Source organism: Larus michahellis, chromosome 11, assembly GCF_964199755.1.
Source record: "Larus michahellis chromosome 11, bLarMic1.1, whole genome shotgun sequence".
Classification (NCBI taxonomy): Eukaryota; Metazoa; Chordata; class Aves; order Charadriiformes; family Laridae; genus Larus; species Larus michahellis.
In genome coordinates, this window is record NC_133906.1 from 22,018,773 (window position 1) to 22,032,385 (window position 13,613).

General features: G+C 47.8%; 1 protein-coding gene across 6 annotated transcripts in view; it reads right to left on the bottom strand.

Moving 5' to 3' along the window:
• Positions 1-7,491, bottom strand: part of SFXN1 (sideroflexin 1) — a 31,575-nt gene extending 24,084 nt beyond the window's left edge. For 2 of the 6 annotated variants that reach the window (XR_012589549.1, XM_074604520.1), the window contains exons 1-2: positions 7,358-7,491; positions 6,244-6,345 (exon numbers count right to left, since the gene is read on the bottom strand). The gene's annotated coding sequence lies outside the window, so the exon portion shown is untranslated. Of the gene's footprint in view, positions 1-4,537; positions 4,707-6,243; positions 6,346-7,357 lie in introns of those variants that run through there. The other 4 variants (XM_074604522.1, XM_074604525.1, XR_012589550.1 and 1 more) reach the window with 3 other exon arrangements.
• Positions 7,492-13,613: the final 6,122 nt, after the last annotated feature.

Consider the following 13,613-nt stretch of genomic DNA (forward strand, 5'->3'; position numbering starts at 1 on the left):
CCACTGGTGACCGGCCGCCAAGAGGATTTCACCCCATTAATCCCAACTCTCTGGGCACGGCCATCCAGCCACTTTTTAACCCAGCGAAGAGTACACTTGTCTATGCCAGGATTCGCCAGCTTCTCCAGGAGAATGCTGTGGGGGACGGTGTCAAAGGCCTTACCAAAGTCCAGACAGACAATGTCCACAGCCTTCCCTGCATCCAGAAGGCGGGTGACATGGTCATAGAAAGAGATCAGGTTGGTTAAGCAGGACCTCCCCTTCCTAAACCCATGCTGGCTGGCCCTGATCCCTTGGCTGCCCTGCACTTGCCGTGAGAGCTCACTCAAGATGATCCTCTCCATGATCTGTCCTGGTACCAAGGTCAGGCTGACAGGCCCGTAGTTCCCCAGATCCTCCTTCTGACCCTTCTTGTAGATGGGCGTCACATTAGCCACCCTCCAGTCATCTGGTACCTCCCCTCTTGACCAGGATTGTTGATAAATGATGGAGAGAGCCTTGGTGAGCTCTCCCGCCAGCTCCCTGAGTACTCTTGGGTGAATCCCATCCGGCCCCATAGACTTGTGTGCGTCTAGGTGCAAAAGCAGATCATTGACTACTTCCTCCTGGATTATGGGTGGGTTGTTCTGCTCTCCATCCTCATCTTCCAGCTCAGGAGGCTGAGCACCCTGGGGATAGCTGGTCTGACTATTGAAGATGGAGGCAAAGAAGGCATTAAGGATCTCAGCCTTCTCCTCGTCATTGGTTGCAACTTTCCCCCCCGCATCCAGTAAGGGATGGAGATTCTCCCTGGCTTTCTTTTTGTTGATGTATTTATAAAAGCTTTTTTTGTTGTCCTTAATGTTAGTGGCCAAGTTGAGCTCCAGCTGGGCTTTTGCCTTCCTAATTTTCTCTCTGTATAATCCCATAAAGCAAAACCATAAGCCCATAAAATGCCTATGTACTTCAAAGGGATCCTCTGAAAAAACAAAATGTCCAACTATAAAGTAAAAATGGTGACTGTGCACAAAAATGGTTTCATCGATATATCATCCAACAGCCATGCAGTCATCATCATAAACTGTATGGCTATTTTTTTACTTTTTATTTGAACAGTGAGACTGTAAAACTGCAAGAAATAGGTACAACACCCTCAATTTAAGCTGCTGCAAAGTATTTTACCTAGGCGTCACCTTAATTTTCACATACCATTTTAGAGGGGTGCTGCTGTTTGCGTAATCCATTCAACTACTCAATAACAAAAGCACTGTAATAAAATTATTTAAGATTTAATTATTATTTTAACTACAACACTTTGTCAAGGGTGTAACTCCACTACCTTCAGTGGTATAACTCTCCATACACATTAAGCGTGCCCAAGATTTAAGTTCTCATTATCCATATATCCATAATAAAATTGCGTAAAGAAAAAAGAAAGGACATTTGGGTTAAATTGAAATAAATCCACCTGAACCCTGAGATAAGTAGAAAGTTTCCAAAGGCACTGGAAAGTAAATGCACAAATCCTCTAGAACAAAGATAAAAATGTTTGCTTTGTTACGGTCAACTAATGAAGACAACTAACTTCAACAACTACGTAACACTTAACCGCCTATATACAAGCATCCGAATTTATTGTTCCCACACCTATGGCTATTCAGTAAGAACAAACAGAGGGGAGACCACCTGTGAATTGGGACAAAATTTTGAACCAACAGCACTTTAAATTTTAAGGTGGAAAGGTAAGCAGCAAAATTACCCAATCTGATCTTGAAACAACTCTCTTCCTCAGACAACTCTCTTAACAGAGGATTTGGGAAACAACGTTAATTTTACGAACACGTAAGTTACTGTAATAATCCATACAGAAATATCACTTTGAGGTCATGTTCACATGGGAGGATCAGCAGTACTGGAAAGGTAAAAGACAACACCATGATGCAGTCAGTTAACATCTGTCATGAAAAATATGCAGTAAGGAAGGAAATAATACATATTTTTGGTGTTTCAAGCAACAAATCAGTTAGAAAAGTATTTAATACAGACCCTTGTACGTGCAAACCCTGAAGCTGGTAATAGTCCACGCTAGTCAATTAAACCAGTAACAAAGAACGGGCTACGCTCTCTAGCACATTCATATTATTAAACCCTTTCAGTTTCCAAACTAGGGCGGCTGTATCCAAACTGCCCATGGAGAACGGCTGCTAAACCCTCCCTTGTGCTGCCGGATTGTCTGGGTCAGCATCTGCTGTCCTGGCCAAAACCACTCCGCACTGCGCTCCAGCAAGTTAACAATACGGGGGACCGCATTCCCGCGACCAGGAATACTTTTTGGCACTGTTCACATCCCCAGCACTGACACAGAGGTTTGATTATCCCTGTGTTTCACACCGCGGCTCTTCCTATGTACCAAGGTGTATTTTCAGAATCACAACTGCGACCGTGTGTTCATAAAGTTTTTCATAAACATGACTGTCAAGCTAAAGAAGTGGCCATGGCTTGCCGTGTACTTGGCACCAAAAGCTGAGCTGACGACATGGTTCCGTAGACCGGAGGCAATTAGATGTGGCGATACAGATGGCAGATCAGAGAGGACACCGCGGTGTCAGACTGCACCTCCCGAGTGCTTTAAAGCAAATTTCACTGCCAGCCTCTCCTCTACCGCTCTCTCCCCAAACCTCCCTGCTGCTGCCTCCTCATCTCTCTGCCCAGCGCTCTCCCAGCCCTAGTAATCAGAAAATAAAAACACTAAAAAGCACAGTGGAACTCACTGACAGTGAAAACTAAGGCCTTTGTTTATCTGAAGAGAAACTCTCAACTCCATATTTTTAATAACCTTCTCCAAAAATCTTTATTTTAAATCGGTAATTCTTTGACTATCTTTTTCATCTTGTACTTTCAATCAGAAAGTGACACTGAAGCAAGTTAGAAGCCCCAGTACCAAGCCACCCAAATTTCTTGCCCTCTCTGGTCAGATGGAATCATCTGCCAGTTCATGGTCTAATGTTTAATATTAACATTAACTGGAGGGAAAATGAATAAGTGAGAGTGGCCTCTCTTAAAAACCAATTACATAAAAACCAGCACAAAGTCTGATCAACAGCTTTAGTACAAAGGCTACGCTTAGATTTGCCAAAGAACCAGCAATAGTAGAAGACTTTAAACCCCGTTTAAAGGTTAACAACAGCAGTTTCAGCAATTCTACAAAATGCAGATTCAGGAGTTCAACTCTCCGCTGTTCCTTTTCAAAGTTCACATTTTAAACGTCACATTGAAGGTCATATAACCGCTTTTCAAACCAAAGCAATAGCCAAAAGACTATCAATGACTATTTAGTTTATTTCAGGCAGTAACATACTGCTCAATTTTGAACAACCCAGACATTCGATCATTTATTTGAAACCCTGTTGCACGACTGAATAATCCAGATGGGGGCACACGATGTGGGAAAGTCTGGGCAACTTAAACTCATGCAGCGGTGCCTGAATGATGAAAAGCAGCTTTGCTACCTTCCTTGGAACCATTTGTATTTTCTTACATTAGTGACACCTTGTCTTTCAACTCAAGTCTTAAAAAAAAATCCACTCCACAATTAAGCAGCTTTGTCAAGTATGTGATTAATTTTCCTAGCACCTAAGCTAAAACTGGGAATAGAGTGACACAAAAAGAAATTTCTTGATGGTATAACTGTGAACCCCGTTCTCCATATCTGATGTAAACACACATTTTTAAAGCTATAGTCACTGCTCTGAATCAAGAAGCATCCCTAATGGCAAAATATCCATTCCTTGAGAGATGTGGACAGTTTAGGTTGACAGGAGTGCGATACTGTCAGAGAGAATATTTGGGAGAGAAACTTGCCTGAGAACTACCCCAGAAGCAGCCTGTCCTCAACAGATGGAAAAGTCTGAATTCTCTTGAGTGAGGATCCTTCCACAAACGCCCTGAGACTGGAGACTGGGTAGGGTACTGCTTCACGCTCTATACAGAACTTTCTGTTGGTTTTTTGCTTTTATGGGGGCTGGAGTCCAGATTACAGCCTCCTGCACCTTCCCCTACAGAAGTGGACTCTATTAATGAGAGTGGCCTTTCACCTCTGGCATGCAATTTCAGAAAGTCAGCAAAAACTGAGCTGGGGGAGGGAGAAGTCTAAAGAGAAGTCTGCGTCCAAAAGCAGCACAGACATAATTGTGATAATGAACATTGCAACATTTCACTTCTTGCTGCCCAACTCCCACACTGCAACCTGCAACCCTCTGGCACAAAGCATGGGACACGCTGGGTGCTCTGGCTTAAAAGAGAATTCAAACCAGCCTGCATACAGGACGGCAAGTGAGTAAATGAGCCAACACAAACGCCAAAAGGAAGGTCTAAGATGTATGATGATGTCTAGGACTTAGACCCCTAACTTCAGGTGACGTAAAGGCGCTCAGCTCAGATCACGATTCACAAAATCTCCTAGAGGCAACCAAGAGTTCTTTTTTTGAAAAATGAAAAGTGAGGCTTTTCCCTGAAAACCCGGTAAAAATAAAAGGTAACAGCAGTACCTCGTTCTTACCAGAATCCTACAGAATAGGAATAGTTCAAAAGTTAGAGCCAGGTGCTGCTGAAAACGTTTCATGTGCTGATTCACTGAGAGAGAAGAAAACAGGTTTGACACACTTAGGCCCCTAGATCTCCGTTCTTCAAAGCAGTCCCCAACAGCCTGACGTCCAGCTGTCAGTGCCCTGTTATGGGAAACGAGATGTGGTTTGGAGAATCTTTAGGTTGAGAAAAGTACCTGTTGCTATAAAATGGGGAGAGGAACAGCTTCTCTTCCTCCTCTGACACGTTTATAAACCAAAGCGCCCATGGCCACTTGTTTGTTCTGACACAGCTGAGTTCTTCTGAAGTATTTCCCATGCTACTTTCATAGAGAAATATTTAGGGATCCCAGTAAGTCTCTCTATTCCTCAAATAACACGTTAGCCCTTTTGGGGGCCTGAACAAACTCAGATCTTTCTTTTCCAGGAGCAATGCCCACAAGAGCTGCCATGTTGGCTCAGGAGAACAGACAGGAAGTTAACTACCTCCTGATTAGTAAAAGGTGACCTATTCCACTTTAAAACCAATACACACTGGCAAAGCAACAACAGAAAGGCAAACCCAGCTACGACCCATATTTTAATTGCCCTGGCAAAGAAAAGAACACAATGCGTTCTCCAGGGATGTCATGGCAGTATAATTAGTTCAAATGAGAACCACTAAGAGATTTTTAGGGGAAGAAAGCATTTTTGTGTGATGGCAAAAGAGCACATATCAGACTTATCAGGGTCATTAAGCAACGGGCTTCCTCTATTTGCACGACGTTTGCTACACAGTTTGAAAGAAGCAGCCCTGCTGATGACTGGGAGGAGTATGATGCAACGTGCTTACACCAAATGTTAACAAAGCCACTTGCCAAGTTTTCCTTCCCCAAAACAGCTTCTAAAAGTAAGTATCTATTTAAATCACAAGGAAAAAAATCTTTGCACTATGATTTTTCCTACCGCAATCATAAAAACAAGCTGAATGCTGGAGAAGGCAAATCATAGCAACACTACAAGATACTTTTTTTTTTTGCTTATAAATGTACGTCCCGCTTGTAGCCTAGCAACAAAAGCAGCAGTCTGTGTTAAACGCATCGAGCCTGCTGCTGGGGCTCTCTCCTCAAAACAGCAGCCATCTTTGGCGTGTAACTTGACGAGAGATTTCATCATTCTGCATTAAAGCTACCTCCAGATGTCAGAGGTTGCCCGCGGCCAGCTCAGCAGTGTCGGCTGTTGATTTCCCACCTCTTCTCCCATCGCATGAGGTGCATTGCAGAGACACGTCACACGTTCGCCTCGCCTCTTCATTAAGAAAAATAAAGCTGCTTTGCTAAAAAGGGTTAGTGCAAGCTCTGATTTTATTTCAGTCCTGATAGCTGCAAGCTTGTCTCTGCTCTCCTTATTTTTTTACCCCCTCCATAAATTGAAATAGGATTATCTGACTCTACCCAGGCATGTTCGTGGCCCTCTTCTGTAGTTTTTCACTATTTCATGTACCTTTTTCTGACAAGATCCATACAGGTCATTTTTTAATTGCACACTGGTACAAAGCCAGTCTTCACTGCCCCTTTCCCCACCCCCCCCCGCTCTCCCAATACCCGTTATAATCACAATAAATTATTTACAATTCAATAAATTAAAAAAAAAATTAATACTCATAATTAAAATCCCTGCCCCTGGCTACCAGGTGTCTGACCTCCAAGTTATTCTGTGCGCTCCTCTCCTGGAAAAGGTGATCCCCCAGCAGGGAGGCTTGTTTCCTTCAGGCCTGGGATCCGTGCCGCTGCCACACACTGCCCTGCGACAGACAGCCCACGCTCAGGGGACGGTTGGTGGCCAGGGGGACATTTCAGGAGCGCGTAAGGAAGCAGGGAGCTGTGATATGTGATTTTAGGAGGCGGGAGGGGAGGGCGATGCCAGCCCCCTGCCAGCTGTCAGGCACTGCGAGTGCCCAGGCAGCACCTCCCCGGGAGAGGGGGGACACGCTGGGACGCCGGCCCTGCTCCCAGTGAGGGGATGGGGTGACATGCGGGGATGGGACCCTGTGGAGGGGACAGGGGGACATGTGGGGCTGCGCCCCTATGGAGGAGATGGGGTGACACATGGGTCTGGGCCCCTGTGGAGGGGACCGGGGTGACATGCAGGTCTGGACCCCTATGGAGGGGACAAAGGTGACACACAGGGCTGGGCCCTGTGGAGGAGATGGGGTGACACGCAGGGCTGGGCCCTTACGGAGGGGACAAGGGTGACACACAGGGCTGGGCCCTATGGAGGGGACACGGGTGACACATGGGGGTGGGCCCTGTGGAGGGGATGCAGTGACACACAGGGCTGGGACCCTGTGGAGGGGACACGGGTGACAAGCGGATCAGGGCCTCTGCAGGGGTAACAGAGGTGACAGACGGGTCTGGGCCCTGCGGAGGGTTCGTGGGGACAGACAGGGCCGGGCCTGTGGGGGAAGGACAGGGGTGACCGGCGGGGCTGGGCCCCTGCCGAGGGGACCGGGGTGGCAGATGGGGCTGGGTCCCTGTGGAGGGTACGGGGTGACCGGCGGAGCTGGGTCCCCGAGGAGGAGACCGGGGTGACACACGGGGCCGGGCCCCTGCGGAGGGAACGGGGTGACACACGGGGCCGGGCCCCTGTGAAGGAGACCGGGGTGACCGGCGGGGCTGGGTCCCCGCGGAGGGCACCGGTGTGGCTCTGGGGTGCCCGGCGCTGGCTCCTCCGCCCGCTCCCCCGCCCGCGGCCCAGCCCGGCGGGGTCCCCGAGCAGCGGGGTCGCCCCTGCCCGGCCCGGGCCCCGCTACTCACCGCACCCGCCGCGCTGCCGGCTCCGCGCCGCCCCTGTCCCGCCGCCCGGAAGAGGCTCGCTGGGCGCCGCGGGCGAGGGGCCGGGGAGGCGGCGGGGCCGCCCCGCGCCGCTTCGCTCCGCCCCGGCGGGGCCGGGCGGGGCCGGGCAGGGCCGGGCAGGGGGCGGCGGTGCCGCTGGAGGCCGGCCGGGGCCGCCCCCCGCGCTCGGCCGCCCCTTGCCGGGGTGGGTCGCCGGGCGAGCCAGGGAGAGCGGCCGGGGAGCGGCGGAGGCCGTGGCCCGGGGGCCGCCTGGGCAGCCGCGGTGCGTCTGTGCCTGCGCTCCGTTTGCATCGCCCCCGCTGTCACGCGCGTTGCAGGGAAAACAACGGGAAAACATGTCAAACACACGCGGATCCTTGATTTTGTTGGAAGGCTGAGAATGAGTTCAGAGCGTTTCTTTCCTTTTTGTAATTATGGTCAATCCGCATTTTACAGCATCCAGTAGCTTCTCTGTTTGAGATTAGGTGTGCAGTAATTTGAGACTTAATAAAAATGGCAGGGATACTCAATTACACTGTTCTATTCTTTCTCCAGCCCAGCTGACTGATGAACGTGGTGACAGACACACAAACTAGATCCCTAATGCTCATTTCAAAAACTGGCACATTAACGTACGTTGGTGCTTGCCCCGGTTTCGGCTGTGCCAGTTGCCGTGTTGCCAGCCACTGGTGACAAACTTCTGGGCAAAATTTCTTCAGAAGGGTCATCAAGCATTGGAACAGGCTGCCCAGGGAAGCGGTTGAGTCGCCATCCCTGGAGATATGTAAAAGATGCGTAGACGTGGTGCTGAGGGACACGGGGTAACTCGGCAGTGCTGTGTTAACGGTTGGACTTGATGATCTTAAAGGTCTCTTCCAAGCAAAAGGATTTTATGATTCTATGCTACTGTCATAAGTCAGCAATGCATGAGCTGTTCTTATCCCATAACTGCTGCTGGCTTCTGGGAACGGGGGAAAACATGTCCAGACACAGCTGTACGGCACCCTCTGTACCTCCTGCAAACAGGGCTAGCTTACCTCTTTTGTGGGCCAGAATAACCTGCCAACACACAGAGGCCGATTGCAACTACCGTCTATAACCCAGCTCAGCTCCTCCGAGATCTTCTGTTAAAATTCCCTTTGTAACAACGCCGCGCTGCCCACAGGTCTCCTCCCCGAAGGGGCGGAAGCTGTGCCCGCGGAGCAATCCTACTCTGAGACACGCCGAGTGACCCCCCCGCCACTGCTCCTTGCAGGGTGCTAACTGGGAATTTTGTATTAAAAAGCCAGAACACTCCCCAGGTATTAAATGATTGTGGAGATGCACTTATTGGTGAAATCTTTGCTGTTAAAACTCAACTTCTGTGAAAAACTGGATTTTTTAAAAATAAAAATATAATTGTTTAGGCTAGAGTCTGTTTTCAGCTTTTAACTGGCCTACTCAGTTTATGGTTTTCAATTAAAAGCTAAGGTCCAACTTTCATTCTGACACAGACACATTCAATCTCAGATGCCCACCTATGTGTTTCCCCTGTGGCTCCACAACTTAGGTCTCACAGATACGTATCACAGAGAGATAGATATATATATATGTACATATATGACAGCTGCAGGTGCAAATATACCAGGTGAGATTCCGTCATGAAAGAGTAAAAAATGGCACTGATCCCCTTGCACTGCACTTGTCTTGCACAACGAAATTTGCTCATGGTTTATCTACTTTACTGCTGGCGTCTTTAGTTCTTTTTAATCTCGCCGGGCAGATCCCAGTCTCCATGACCAGTGACAGATCCAGCACCGAATACATCTTTGATTCTACCTGGCCCTCACACTTGTTGCTAAAAACATTGCAATGACCGAGCAGGAAAGACATCTCATTCCGACATGGAGACAGCTGGATGTTGTGTATAGAAATAAATTAGTTGCCGGCGGGTACAACTGGTACTGTGGAATATGGTTTATATTTTGAGGATTGATATCTTCTGTCTCTAATAATTCTCTCACATGCCAAAGATACTAACTTGTTAATCTGCTTTAAAACCACGCATGGTCTTTTCTGCAGATCACAACAGAAACTCAGCTTGCAGACTCTTTTAATATAAATATGTAAATTCTTTCTCTGGGTCAGTAGCATGGAAAGCTACATTCATTCCTCGAGTTAATCATTTGCTCTACACTCAGTGCAGATGGTTTTGAACAGCTACGTAACTTCTCTTTCACAGACTGGTCACTTCTCCTATTGCTCGGAAACAAATCTGATTTTTTGCCACGAATCCTGAAAAGTCTTGAGATGGCTCTGACCAACCAACAAGCAATTGCTCGTGAGCCACCAAACTGGAAGGCAAATGGGCGAATACGGGTATTCACAAGGAATATCTAATCTCTGGCTACATGTGTTTCTTCGTCTGCACTAATTTTCATGCTCAAGTGTTTTTGTCTGCATTAAAAAAATGCAGAATCCAGGAAGATGTGCCAGCTCCCGGATCCAGATATGTGTTTTGGCCTGATCCAGCTTCCGTTCTGAGGTGAGATCCGTGCTGTACCGATCCCCTGGGTGCCCCCAAAGGTGGTTTTGAGCATGTCGATCTGCAGCTGGATATTGTGGATTTGGTCTTCACAAGTCACGGTCCCCCAAAAAGACCGCTTCTCGGACAGTCCCATGCGATCAATCCATGTAACTTGGTCAGTGTCTCGGTTGGAAGCTCAAGCCTGTGTTTTCGTACAGTTTCATGCAGAGTGTAGCATCTTGCTGGTTAAATTGCAGCGCACGTACTGACGGTGCACACAGAACGCATGTGCCTAGAGACTAGGACTGGATTCGTCAAATAAGCCCGTGCCTTAGCTCCTGTTGAAGCATTCCTTTCAGTGGCCTCATTTTGCGGGGAATAAATGAACAAGACTCCTGCAAACCTCCAGGTGTACATTCAGTCCTTTGCATTTGTTGAACTAGGGATGAATTTAACCACCTGCGCGTTGTCACCTGAAAGAGTTCCTGGAATATTACCCAGCAAACTCTTCCCTATGCTCACTAGAAAAGAAGGATTTCTTTTCCTCTACAGTTACTGCCTTCATCTAAGAAATGAGCTTTACTGTATTTGCTTTCCTCAAGCTTTCCTGAATTCATAATATTTACATTGGACACGAATGCTTTTTATGTTTTTTACCATTTCAAATTGGCTCCGGGAATCGACTGAGGAAAATGAAGAGCTGCTGCACGCTCCGTTTATTAGCATAAATGTCCAGTAAGTGGCACTGCAGGACCGGGCTTTCTGCAGCCCTGGCTGGCAAGCAGTGCAGTCAGAGAGCAAAAGCAGACACCGGCTATGTCAAGGCTTTTCTGCGCCGTGAAAAAAAAGGAGTTGTGGAGCAGGTGGGAAACGACGTGTGACGATGGCCCTGAAGGTGCAGTGCGAGGAACCGGGGTGCATTCGGGTGCTGGCTCTGGAACTGGCTCTGGCACCACGCTGGCTGTTATCAGGGGTTTGCCAGAAGAAACCAGCAGCGTTGCTGGAAACTATTCGTTAGCGCTCACTCGACGGGAGGTGCCTGTGAGGGCTTTGTGCTGGGTTCCGCTGTCCGGAGCAGGACACTGGGCGAGGTGAACCATGTACGTGCAGCATTGCCTATGGTCGAGTGACGCACTGGACATGAATTTAATGTAGCAAATCGAAACCCCAGACTGGAAGGGACACCAGTGCAGTCTGAGGAGTGCCCATAACTTCCAAGATTGTTTCTGTCAGTGAGGTAGGGATTTCTGCCAGTCTGTGTCAGTATATCAAAAACCACCACTCTCTTTTCCCAGTCTCAGCTGATAATAAATAAACTATTCCCTAAGGAAATTTTATCAAACAGACAAGTTTTTGGCACTATAAATTGTAACAAAACCCTTATATAAGCTGATAGAGGATTACTTAAATCAATTAAAGCTTTTGGCTCCGTCTGCAATATTTGAACTGAATTTTGGGTTACTCATTCTATACCGTGCCAAGCTGAATTGATGCATACTCAATTTTCCCGTTTATCTAGATGAAAACGTGCGTAGTTATATCAGATAAGTCGGGAAGGGAATGAACATGAAAAGCCAATCTGCATTTAGAAGGGACATAAAGCTGCATTTAAAGGGATAAACCAGCCTTTCAAGGGGATTAGGAAGCCATTTCCTCTATGATGTGGCTATTTTATAAATGTCTCCTGTGGATCGTTCAGGCCCTGGAGCATCTGTGCCAGCCGCTGTCAGCAACGAGACACTGGACTAGGCAGGCCGATCTGGGATGCAGCTATGGATGTAGCGTGGGGCAAGAGGAGGGGGTGTGGAGCATCATCCTGTAGGGCACAGGGAATGGCCACAGGATCTCACGACTGCCTCAACCACGTCTGACAAATTTTTTTCATGACCTTCTAGGGACCAGATGGGGTCCTCTGAGGGCCTCTAGGACACCTCTTGAGTCATTCCAATGGCTTTTGAAAATAGCAATTAAAAATGTGCACTCTCAAGTGTTTATTCCTGCAGCAACACAGGATGGCACTTGATAACCTCTGCCAGCACGCAGAAGCAGAAGATGACATGCACAAGAACATGCCATAATGACATGGGAAGGCGTGCAGCAACACGAGCAAGCGGGTGAGAACCATACGTGGCGGCACAACACAGGACAAAATAAGACACCGCAGGACAGCTCAGAATAGCACACAACATGCCACAACACTAGCTAGCATGCAACAGCACGAACAGCGTGGAACAACGCTTGACGCCGTGCCACAGCCTGATAGATCTACCTGGAAAGCTGATAGAAATGCCTAGGGAGCAACGAGAGATTTGTAACAGCGGAAAATCCCTAGAAAGGTATGGAAAATGTCTAGAAAGCCATGGGAAATTCTTAGAAAGCTACAGGGAACTCCTGGAAAATTACGGACAATTCTTAGAAAGCAGAACTGAATTCCTAGAAAGCTGCAGGGGGACTCCAGGAAAGCAAAAAGAGAATTCCAAGGAAGTTGGCTACAAATTCCTAGAAAGCTGGAGGGAATTTCTTATGCAGTAAGGAGGAATTGCTATAAAGCAATGGAGGAATCCTAGAAAGAAACGTGCAGCTCCTGGAAAGCTGAGAAAGCTGTGAGAAATTCCTAAAGAGTGGAAGGGAACTGCTGGAAAGCAGAAGGGAATTCCTATAAATAGTGTGCAATTACTAGAAAGCATCAGGGAAATTTACAGAAAAGCATTAGGGATTTCTTGAAAGCAGCTGGAAATTCCTAGGAGCAACCATAAATTCCTAGCAAGGTGAAATAAATTCTTGGAAAGCAATGGGAAGGTTTCCTAGAAAGCAATATGAAATTCCCTGAAAGCTGGGTGAAAATTCCTAGAAAGCTGGTGGGGACATTCCCAGAGACCACTAGGAGAATCCTAGAAAGGCATGTGAATTCCTAAAAACATGTAGAAAAACACAAGAAAGGAAAATCCTGGCTGAGCTGTACATCCTGTAGTTCCTAAAGACCGGGGGGGGGGGAAGTTTTTAGGAAGTGATGCCGAGAAAAGCGCAGGAGAAAATCAGCCACTGTAAAGAGTGGGGGAAAAAGTGAACCGAGAAAGCAGACAGGATCAGAGCCCATGGCCTTCCCTAAATGTAACTTGTACCGGGAAGACATCCCTAATTTGAACTTCTCCTGTAAGAGGAGAGGACCAGTCTGGTTGCCTGTGTTGGTGGAGCACTGTGTGCTCCCTGATGTCGCTGGTCCCAGCCCTGGGCAGCTGAGCATCCCGGGAGCGGGGCCGGGGAACTTGCTGCCTTGGAAGGCCCCTGACCTTGAGACAGATTTTGACAAGCGGATGATGAAACTCAGGGAACATTTCCAGCCTGGGAAAGTACTGCCTGTTAGAGACTGACACAGCAACAACTTTTTGCAACACAAGGCAGGGAAAAAGCCAAGGGGGTCGAGGCAGGCTGCAAAGAGCGAGATGTTGCGTATGTTGCCGGGATGAAACAGTCCTGCCTGATGTGGTGGGACAGGGATGGAGCCTGGAAGGGGAAAACGGATCCAGATGAGCTAGGGTGAAAGTGGATTTGGGATTGTATCATAGTTTGGGGTAACCCAGCGAGATCACTGAGTTTTTCAAAAGTTCAAATGAAAGTTACGGCAGGAGGAGTGAAGCAGCCCTATGTTTAGACCTTGGTGTGGATTCTCGTTTGGAGTATTATTCCGGTGTTTTATTTAACTTGGTGGAACATTTCTCACTGCCGTCGAGC